Below are 11,059 nucleotides of genomic sequence, written 5' to 3' on the forward strand. Positions count from 1 at the left end.
AAATGGTTGAATGTGTAGATGTGTGAATAGAAAGATAGATGAAAGGATGTATGGATTAGATGGATTAGAGAAATCAAACCTGAGTTTCTTGAGTATACCCATCAGAAGCACAAGTAAGAGATCCAGCCCAGTCTACAGGGAGAATGCCTGACATTTTGCTCACATATCCTTTTCTTCCTTCATTAAGATGATAACACGTTTGTCTGGTCTTCTGGGAACTTTAAGCTACCATAAGCAGTCTCTCGATTCCTGCCAACCTCAGGTTCCTGGGTAAAAATAGCAGCGATGGAGACTCAGGACTTGGGAACAAAGAAAATGTAAGAAGTAATTTGTCATAAGTAGCTATCTGCCCTTCTGCACAGTTGCCTTGAGCTCTCCAAGCACAGCACAAATGTGATTAATAAAGAGTGGTCAGCAATACTCACTGCTACAGAACAGGTCACAAAAATGGAAAGGGCTGCTGCTAAGTGAAGGAAGAGAGCATTAAGGGTTCTAGAAAAGCACTTCTCAGCCTAAAGCACAAAAGCAAAAAGCTTTGTGGTTTGTTGGACCAAGTGTTCTGTGATGCCGAGGGCAGGGCCAGCCTTCTTTGATTTTCTCCACACATTGAGCTTGGTTTGAGAGCAGAGAAGTTGCAACTTAAAAGTGCAAGAAAATATAAAACTGTGTTTTAAGGGCCAAGGATTTAGCTCAGTGGTGCTGCCACCTGCCTCGCAAGTGCAAGGTTTGATCCCTAGTACCAAAAAAACAAACAAACAAAAAACCCCCAAAGCACTGTATTTTAGAGACTCTGGTCTAAGAATAATTATGACTGCCTCCCATTGAGCAGCATACCTGTGTCTAGTCTAGAGCATGCACTACTCGACTGTAACAATACCCTTGCAAGGGAGCTGTACTTTCAGGCTCAGAGAGGTTTTGGGACCTGGGTCAGAGACATGCTCTAAGACCTGAGCCTTTCTTCAGCCAAGAAACACACCAGCTCATCGCTCAGCCACAGAGCAGTTCAGCCCTGCTCTGTACCACAGGGGTTAGGAGGAGGCCCAGACCTGACTCTGCTTGGGCATGCAGTGCTGGCTACCATTTAGGAGAAGAGAATTAGCAAGCTTGCTCTTCTCACAGTCTCTCCCCGATACTGCACACTGGTTCCTACACATGCATTCTCCATATTTATGCACTTTTTTGTGTGCTGGACCCTGTTTCCCAGGTGCTCAAAGGGAGACTGGGCAGCCCAAGACAAATACCCAGAGTGGTAGACATCACTCAGAAGGTAGGTGACATTTGTATCCCGTGGCTAAAGACCAGCAGAGAGTACACAGAAGCTGAAGCTACGGGAGATGGGGACCTGGACATGTCTCTGCTGGACAACAGGCTTTGACAATCAAGCGAAGAGTTCCTCCTAGGGAGTTCCCCAGGCCAGGAAGTCGGCAGTGCCGCTTGGACTCCTCTGCGGAGCCTCTGAGACATATGGAACCTGTTTATTAAATGGAGCTGTAAAGCCAAGGCAAACGAGCAGTGCTGGCAGTGAGGTGTCCCTCACCCAGCTGTCACACGGGTCCACAATGTGCATTCTGACTTCCGGGCTACCCAGTGAGGGCTCTGACTCAGTGAGAGATCAATGGGCATGCCATGTGAAACACCCTAGCCCTGAGCCCTCTGGTGTGGCTGCACTGACAACTGGTTTTATTTATAACAGCTTTATTGAGATATAACGTACATACCCTAAAATTCACCCATTTGCAATGAGCAATTTAATAGTTTTTACCCTGTTCACAGAATTGTGCATCCACCTGCTAGTTGTTCTTTTTAATTTTATTTATTTCAAGTTAATTTTTTTCATTCCAATTTTATTACATTCATTTGTTAATTTAGAAAGGTGGAGGAGGAAAAATGATGGTATAGATAACATTCTTATTCTGCATAATGATCTATAAAAGTCAAATGAACCAAAACAGCTCATACATCCAGACCATCCCACCTTGACCTCAATTTTTAACTGACACATAAAACCGTATGTCTTTACGGGGTACCATGTCATGATTTGATGTAAGTACACATCATGAAATGTTCAAGGGTGAGCACAACTGTTTCCTCATACATTATTTCTTTGTTGTGATCTATTTAATTTCAGGACATTTTAAGACATTTTAAGAGCCCCTGTTCTCTCTTCCCCCATCCTCCAGCAACAACCAATCTATTTTCTTTTTTAGGGGAAAGAATGCACCAAACACATTTACATTTCTTTTTCCTTCTTTCTTTTAAGCAAGAGACAAAGACCCAGTTTACCAGCTTTTATAAACCCAAGCTTAACATTGCATAAACAATTGTCAAAACTTCACTAGATTGCCAGCATCCATGCACAACTAGAAAAACATTCTTAAATTTGTATTGAATCAGAAATGTATTACCATTAATGCGTTAGCATCTTTCATTACTAAATACTGAAAAAAAAAAAAAAGGAAATTATTCTTGTAGAAGACTCATCCTGGCAATGTGAGCTTCACAGCAGGCAGATGTTACTTGGCTCATTTTCAAATACAGTGGAAAGCATGTCCATGCTGGTGTTAGAGTACAGTGTCAACCTAGCTGCTCAAGAGTCCAGGCTTCCCTTAGAACATGTTTAATAAGAAAAGCAAGGTGCATACAGAGATTAAAACAATTTTAAAGGAAAAAATTGGACCTATCGTGTATCCTAACAGTAAGCTCAAAAGTCTGTGACAAAGAGGGGCTCTGATGAGCTATTTATAAATACTTTAGATTAGCCTCAGTTGTGCTGGAAATTGATTTCATTTGAAAGACTTAAACAAGCTCCTGTTGATCCTCAGGTGGTGCTCGCTATGGTTAACATTTCTGTTGAATGCATGTGCTGAATCACTTGTTGCCCAAGCAGAGCAGCTTCTCCTTGCTGTGCGTTGGTAAGGACTTCAACTGTTCATCTTCTTCAACTTCTGCTCTCTTGACCATTCTCCGCGGTGATGTTTCGACCACTCGTGATTTAGTAGAAGTCGATATGAATCTGAAGTTGCCCATCCCACTGCCACCAATGGTGTGGACGAAAATGAAGCAAGGGCCCCATGCTTGGGGATCTGAATGAAATAGATCCTGTGTCAAATGAAGAGGAAAAGCTACTCGGAATCATAGAAATCCACCAAAAGCAGAGGAAAAGGAGCCCACACTGTGGCTCCTGCTTCCTCAGGGACCCCTTTGGTCTTCAAAGGAGTCTGATGGAAATGGGTCCCTTCCACCCAAAAAAATCCCTGAAAACATCACCGAAGTTCCGGAATTTGAGGCTCAGTGTTGAAGTGGCTTCCACCCCTCCAGCCCGTTTGAGCCTTCGTTGCCATACTTGTCACAGACGTCCTGTTATTTAGTGCGTGGTCACACTTCACGCACCTCAGCCATTCACTTGAATTTTTGCGCTGCTTCTTCTGTATTCTGAGGATTTTATCTGGTGCCACTTGGGTGCCAGTTTCTGATACATCTTCTTCGTGTCCTTGATGTCTGCCCTGATGCCCTGTGCTGCGCATCTGAAACTCCTCAGTGATCAATGCATTTTAACAGCAAGTCTGAGGACTCGGGCTCCCTGCGCCAGCGAGGGAGGTGGGAGCAGAAACCATCCTGTCTCCCACCTGCTGCTCAAGCTTCCCTTTTCCTAGTACGTTTTTTGTCTGCACAGATTTGCCTACTGCAAATACTTCATGCGAGTGGAATCACACACTAGATGCTCTTTTGTGGCCATTTTCCTTGGGTTAGCATAATGTTTTCAAAATGTGCTCATATTGCATATATCAGTAAACGATATTTTGTTCCCTTTTATGGCTGAATAATATTCCACTATTTAGACATGTCATAGTTTACTTATCCATTCATAATTTGATGGATATCTCAGGTGTTCCCACTTTTGACTGTTACAAATCCTGCTATCTGAGTATAAGTTTTTGTGCAGAAGTATGCTCTCATTTCTCTTGGGCTTATAAGTAGGAGTAGAATTGTTGGGCCAAGGAGTTGTTCCATGTTTTACATTTTCAGGAGCTGCAAACCTGTTTTCAAAACAGCCACACCTTTGTGTGCTCCCAGACGCAGTGTATGAAGCTTCCATCTTCGCTGGCCCTCGCCATCGTGGTGGATATGAAGTGCTGTCTCGTTACGGCTTTGATTTGCACTTCCCTAACGACTAATGGCTTTTCATGTGCTCATTGACCACTTGAAATGAAGTCTACTCAAATATTTTCCCTGTTTCAATAGAGATTTTTGTCCTTTTATTGTTGAGCTATAAAAGTCATCTATTTGGGACGGTAGATTCTTGTCTGAAAGTATTTTGAAAATATTTTCTTTCATTCTGTGGTTATCTTTGAACTTTACTGATGGTGTCCTTTAAAGTATTTCATTTGGGCAATGTCTAGTTTATCTATTTTTTTTTTTTTTTGCTGCTTATGTATTATTGGGTGTCATATATAGCACAGCCTTACCTAGGTTCATGAAGATTAACTCCTGTATTTCCTTTTAATGACTGCATAATTTTAGCTCTTGTTAATGCCTATACCCCAGTTGATTTTTGTCTGTAGTCTGAGGTTGGGCTATAACTTTACTCTTTTGAATGTGGACATCTATCGTTCCAGAACGTTTTGCTGAGAAATTCTGCTTTCTTCCTTCAAGTCGTCCTGGCACACTTACCAAAAATTGGTGGTCACAGATGTAAGTGTTCATATCTGAACTCAACTTGATCCAATTTATCTTTGTGTCTCTCGCAGCACCAGCACCACACTGTCTTGATTCCTGTCATTCTGTCATGGGTTTTGAAATAGGGCAGTGCAAGTCCCCTAAATGTGGTATTCTCTCTAAGATTATTTTGGCTATTCTGGGTTATTGAATTTCTATGTAAACATTAAGATCAGCCTGTGAATATCTTAAAAGAAAGCTATCTGAGATTCCGATATAGATTGTGGTGAACTTGTAGATCAGCTTGGAGAGAATGTACTGCTATCTTAACAATAGTAAGTGCTTCAATCTATTCAAGTCTTTAATTTTTATCAACCATGTTTTTAGTTGTCAGTATACAAGTGTTGTGCTTCTCTTGTTAAATTTATTTCTATTTTCTTCTTTCTGATGCTCGGTAGCCAACTTTTAAGAAAAGGAATTACTACAGGATGATTCTCAGATTTCAAAATTTAAGAGAAAGCAGAGGCTCTTTTCTAGCCTTATGGTTGGGGTTTTATGATGCAGACCAGCCAAAGTTTGGATCTGGCGTCTAGGTTGTCCGTACCCCATCCTGCCCTTAGCGTTCTCCATTCCAGTCAGCAGCATCTTCTTCCTGTATGGTTCAGCACCGCACTCACCAGCCAGGGGACAAGGATCTCACTCACATTACAAGGTGAGCGATGAGAGGAGCTGTTTCATCTTCTAAACAACATTTCAATTCTGTTTCTTGTACCTTGTCTGTGCCAGCCACTACTGCTACTGCAGGAGCTGATAGCACAGTAAATGAGTTCTAGATAGCCCCTGCCCTTGGGGAGTGTGCTGGGGTAGGTGGTGGTATATACAGGAGGGAAAAGGATTTGATGGAAGAGTGCACAGAAGTATCCAGAGCCCCAAAACAGAGGTTACCAGGAGGCCCTGGGTTGCCTCTTGAAGTTAGGAACAAAGGCAGGCACAAGGAGGGAGGTTCATGGCAGTGTGGAGACTGGGGTAGGGCGGCAGCACTAAGAAGTCAAGGAGTTCACTGCAAAGCAGGCTTGGCACTGGGAACGAGGGAAGGCCAGGAGGTGGGCCCTCATACTATGCTGCCTCCTTTCTGATAGACTGCCTGCACGACCTCTGAAAACTCATCTAGGGATGAGAGAACTAATCGACTGAACATATTGTAATGCAAAAACTCATACAACTCATAAAATGGGCTTTAAATTTTTAAAAATTTAATACATTTAATAATGCATCTGAAGATATACATGTATACAATAGATATACATGTGCCTACTACTCACTTAAGAAATAAAACATCGCCTCATATACCTTTTCCCAGTGCCTACACCTCCCTATGCCCAGAAGCAACCATTATCCTGAATCTGGAGTTGATTATTAGTCTCATCCATCCCTTCATCCTTTTACTTCATATGGATTAAGTCCTAAACAATATACAGTATATGTAGCATGCAGTCTTGGTATTTTACACACGTGGATCATTCTTCAGGTGTTTGTGTACAGCCTCCTTCTTAGCGTTAAGTCTCTGACACTCATCCCCACCATTAGGCGCACTTCTGGTGCGTGTATCTCCTTGATGTCACATCCCAGAGTCAGAGTGTCCCTTCCCCAATTTCTGGGCCTTTCATTCATTTCCAACATTTTACTCTTCCAGGTGCTACAGTCCATAAACTTGAATGTATTTTGTACTTCACAGCAGACCCTTTTCCCAGAGAAGAGACTTCCGAATAGTATTTTAATATGATCGGGGGGGGGTTGTGCCATAACCTGGTACCCATATAATTACAACAATGAGTTAAGGCTTGCTTTAACTACCTGCAGTGCGCTATTGATCGTAGCTACAGATGCTTCTCAATTTATGATAGCGTTATGTCCCCATAGAGCTATCATAAATTGAAAATATCACAAGCCGAAAATGACTTAGTACCCCTGACCTACTGAACACCTTAGCTTAGCAACACGACACCCCACGGAGAGCTTCCTCTCATGGCTGTATAGCTGATTAGATTCTGTGGCTCATGCAGCCAACAGGAGAATCACACTGCATATCCCTAGCCCAGGAAAATGTAAAAATTCAAAACTTTCTGGAGTTTCAGCAAAAAATTTAAAAGACTCAAAGTTGGAAGTGCAATTCCTCCTGAATATATATTGCTTTTTCACCACCATAAAGTGAAATCTTTCTCATTCTGTTCTATTTTGTTTTTAAAGGTGGGCTATGACCCACTGAACCATGTTCATGGTCCCCCAAGGCTCTTGCTGCCCATGGAATGAATACGCTATGCTTCCCTGACTGTGCCTGGGCAAGGACTTCTGGGCTGGACAGAGGCCTGTGCCCCACTTCACTCCATGTCGTGCTGAGCTGCTTTCGGCAGCTATGTGCATTTCCTCCAAAAGGAAAGCGTTAAGTTGTGAAAAGGAGCTCATATTTGCAGAAATCTGTCATTTTGTGAATTTGATGGGCAAAGGTACAACTTTTTTGCCCAAAAAACAATCAGAGGAGTTTGGTGACTGTTTGGGTCACTTTCATCAGTGACACCCAATACTCAATACCCACCATTTAAGAAAAAGAGGTTGAATTTGGCTCACAGCTTCAGAACTTTCAGTCCGTGGTCACAGGCAGAAAGATTTGACAGAGGAGAGCTGCCTGCAGCATGGCTGCAGGGAAACAGAAAGAGAAGGGCGGAGTGGGGAAGAGAGACACTCTTCCAGGCCTCCCCCGTGACCCACCTCTTCCAGAGCCCCGAATCCTGACAGCAAGTCAGCTGTAAACCGACTGACCCAACCCCATGATGCTGATTCCAAACACAGGATGCTTTGGGGGACACCCCAGACCTAAGCCATAACAGTGGCTGAGTAGCAGATGCATTTAGGGAAAAGTGCAGCTGGGTCATTCTGCCAAGGACGTGCTCACCTTGGACAGCTGGGTCACATGATGCACAGACCTTACTAGCTTTCGTGAGAAGAGGTGGTCCAGGCTAGCCGGTGCCTCATCTTTCCCCATATTCCAATGCAGCACATGCACGCATGGGGATTCCCCGGGCTGACCGCATGAGCACTGTGTCCAGAGGATGACACCAGAGCCACCACCGCCAGAACACTGCTCCCAGGGGATCTTCCCTGCCTGTTCACACATCTACCTGGCCTTGCAGAGCTCAGAGCAAGGTGTCTCCCCAAGTGCCGACTGGAGCACTCTGCTGAGCCGGGGCTGCTGGGCCTGGCTTCCAGGGTGAAGGGACAGGATGCCCAATCCCCACCAGATTTGAACTGGTGGACCCTTTGCTCAGATGAGCACTGATCCCCCCACAACTCCAAAGGGAAGGGGTTAGGATCCCTGGTAGTCATGCAAATACTGACAAGATCTCAGATCCCCTGGACACCCACCGCAGACGCCCGTGATCACCTGTGCTGTACACAGCCTTATATTCTCTTCCAAGGAACTGTGTTGGGAAGGGGCAGGCGGCCACATGAACCGATGGCTCCTTGCTGCTTCTCACCAGGATCTCCAGCCGTGGCAGGGCTTCTTCCTGTGGTCAAGTCTGACCTCTTATAAAATGCCACCAGGTTTTTAAATATGTTCTGACCCAGAAGAAAGACTGCTCTCCCCTGCTGGCGGTGGAGGCTGGGCAGGCCATTTCTCCGGGAAGAAGCATCGTGTTTGCCCTTAACACAGAGCTGGCCCGGAGCATTGCTGGTAGCCAAGGAAACAAACATCTGCCCCAACTCGATCAAGGACTTGGGGCTGGATGTGGCTCGGATCCGTGGACCTCCACTTTGCAGGGTTAGAAACAGTCCTTTGACAATAAACTGCGCTCACCGTGTGTGAAGTCAGAGCACGGGAACTGCCACCTTCCCCGCCTCTGTGCACAGCGGGAGGAATTCGTGCTTTCCAGAAATAAGGCCTCTCTCATGCGCTTTTTAATCTGACTCAGGACTGGAATCTGTTTTCCCAGGGCCCGGGAGTGCAGGGCATTGCACAGAGCGACGTGCGCTCGCCCCCTGCCGGCCAGGAGCGGTATCGTCTGTCACAGCCCTTCACAGGGCCCGCGAATCTGGGGGTGCAGGCTCCCTAGATTTGCCGGCCCCGTGCTGTCGCCCCGTAAAGAATAAGGGAACCACCGCGACCCTGAAAGACGCCCGCTATTCCTCCGAGAGCCCCACGAGAGAGCTGTGGCCCCGCGGACCGGAAGAAGCCCTGACGCCGGGTTTCCCCCTCCGGAGGGTCGCATTGGCCCCGCTGGGCGGAGCAGGACCTCACAGGTGCTGCAGTTCTTTGGAGGACACGCCCAGCAGAGAGCTACGCTGGACTCCTGCAGTTCAGAAGGAGGTGAGGAAGAAGGACCCTGGCCTCCCTGTGTGCACAGCGGTTACACCGGAAATTGGGCTGTCCCCAAGCGGATTGGCACTTGACGGATCTGCTGACCACACTCCTTTTTAAGTACTGGGTACAGAGCAGGACAGTGGCAAGGGATGGTTAGATTTGTAAGTTTCAAAAAATATCTTCTGCCCCTGGATATTTAGCAACACACACACACACACACACACACACACACACGCACGCACACATGCTGTCCCACCCCCAGAGAGACAGGGAAAGGCTACCTTTCTGTGGCCCAGGCTGCCGCACACCGAAGCAGCTGCAGTCTCAGGACTCCAAGCACTCCCCACCCTCCCACCCCCCACAACCCAGCACTTGCCAAAGCCAAACGTACCCTTCTCACCACCTCCACCACATGTATCCTGAAGTGTTCTGTGCCTTCCTGGAGGCCTTATGAGGAGGACAGTCAGGTCAACCGCACTGCAAACCTCCTATCTACCTTGCCTCGTGAAGCGGGGTCACAGGAATGGGAAGCTTTGCCAGTCTGACCCCCCCCCCCCCCACAACCCAGCACTTGCCAAAGCCAAACGTACCCTTCTCACCACCTCCACCACATGTATCCTGAAGTGTTCTGTGCCTTCCTGGAGGCCTTATGAGGAGGACAGTCAGGTCAACCGCACTGCAAACCTCCTATCTACCTTGCCTCGTGAAGCGGGGTCACAGGAATGGGAAGCTTTGCCAGTCTGGCTCTGCGCCAGATTCCAGCCTGAGTCAGAGTAAAAAGCTTTCTACTTTAAAAGGGGGCAAGTGGAGCCCCCGTCCGTCCTGCCTTCCACGAGACAAGGTAGAATGAGACTCTGCAGGAGTTTTGCCTGCGGACACACTCATTTCAAGGCAAGGTGCGAGACAGTCCCCCAGCCAGGCCCACCTTCAGGCTCTGCCAGAGCGCACTGCTTGCCACAGGGCTACAGGGGGCACTGACCCAAGGTCACAGGGAGGCCTGTTGAACTTGAGCCCTCACAGGCCCTTCCGTGCTGTGAGAACAGACACACTGTGTCCCCCCTGAGAGAGGCTGCACTTTCAGATCTGAAAGCAATGATGGGGACCCCTTTCTAGAGAAGCCAGTAAAGGAGGAAAGAAGGGCCGGCCACCGGTACTGCTGGGCAGAGAAGACAACTGCGTGCAGAGCGTGGACAGCAAGGATGTGAGATTTCTGAAGCCAAGTGAAGCTGAGCACCAATGCGTCAGTGTGTGTTGTCCTGAAAGGACCCTGATAAAGGGAATGACCCTTCGGGGGGCCCGTGCTCAGCAAGAGCTGAGGAGAAGCAAGAGATCAGCCTGAAGGTGTGGGGCCGGCTTAGGGAAGGCGGGCGCACAGGGGGTCACTGTATGTTTCCAGAGAAGACCACAGGTGCCCCTCCCTAACCCTCATCCCTCCCTAGGGCCAGGGCCACTACGAGAGACGACACTGGGCATCTGCCAAAGAGAAAGGCCTGGACTTTCCATGTCATTCACACACAGCATGCGCCTCATCTCAACTGCACTGGCCTGGCTTAGCTAGCCCTGGAGAGCGCCAGAGCAGAGAACGCACCCCATTCCTGCTTGGCCGAGCAGCTGAGGGCAAAGAGCTTTGACCAGGCAATGGGACACATTCCTATTTTTACTTAAACAGACTTCACTGCCTTGTGTGCTGACCTTTTACAACTTTTATCAACATGCAGGAAAGCTGATTAAGTACCAGAACACTGCCCCTCTCCCTTTTAAGGGGATGGAAGACTATTACACTAAGAAAATAAGAAAACACTGCGAGAGAAGCTTCAGAAGACCTGACTAATGGGACTGTCCATGTTTATGGACTGAAAGATTTATATTGTTTAAATGACACCTACCACCCCATATGATTTTTTTTTTTGAGACAGTGCCTCATTAAATTGCCAAATTGCCCAGACTGGGCTCAGACTCTCCATTCTCCTTCCTCAACTTCCCAAAGTGATCTTTGGTTTCAAAAGAATCCACTTCAAAATTCCAACAGCCTTCCCCCTCTAAGAA

General features: G+C 46.9%; 1 pseudogene; it reads right to left on the reverse strand.

The window, feature by feature from the left end:
- Nucleotides 1–2,779: 2,779 nt before the first annotated feature.
- Nucleotides 2,780–4,115, reverse strand: LOC117283677 (annotated as a pseudogene).
- Between the last annotated feature and the right edge of the window lie 6,944 nt (nucleotides 4,116–11,059).

The sequence above is a fragment of the Fukomys damarensis genome, unplaced genomic scaffold (genome assembly GCF_012274545.1).
Source record: "Fukomys damarensis isolate Sample0158 unplaced genomic scaffold, DMR_v1.0_HiC HiC_scaffold_29, whole genome shotgun sequence".
Classification (NCBI taxonomy): domain Eukaryota; kingdom Metazoa; phylum Chordata; class Mammalia; order Rodentia; family Bathyergidae; genus Fukomys; species Fukomys damarensis.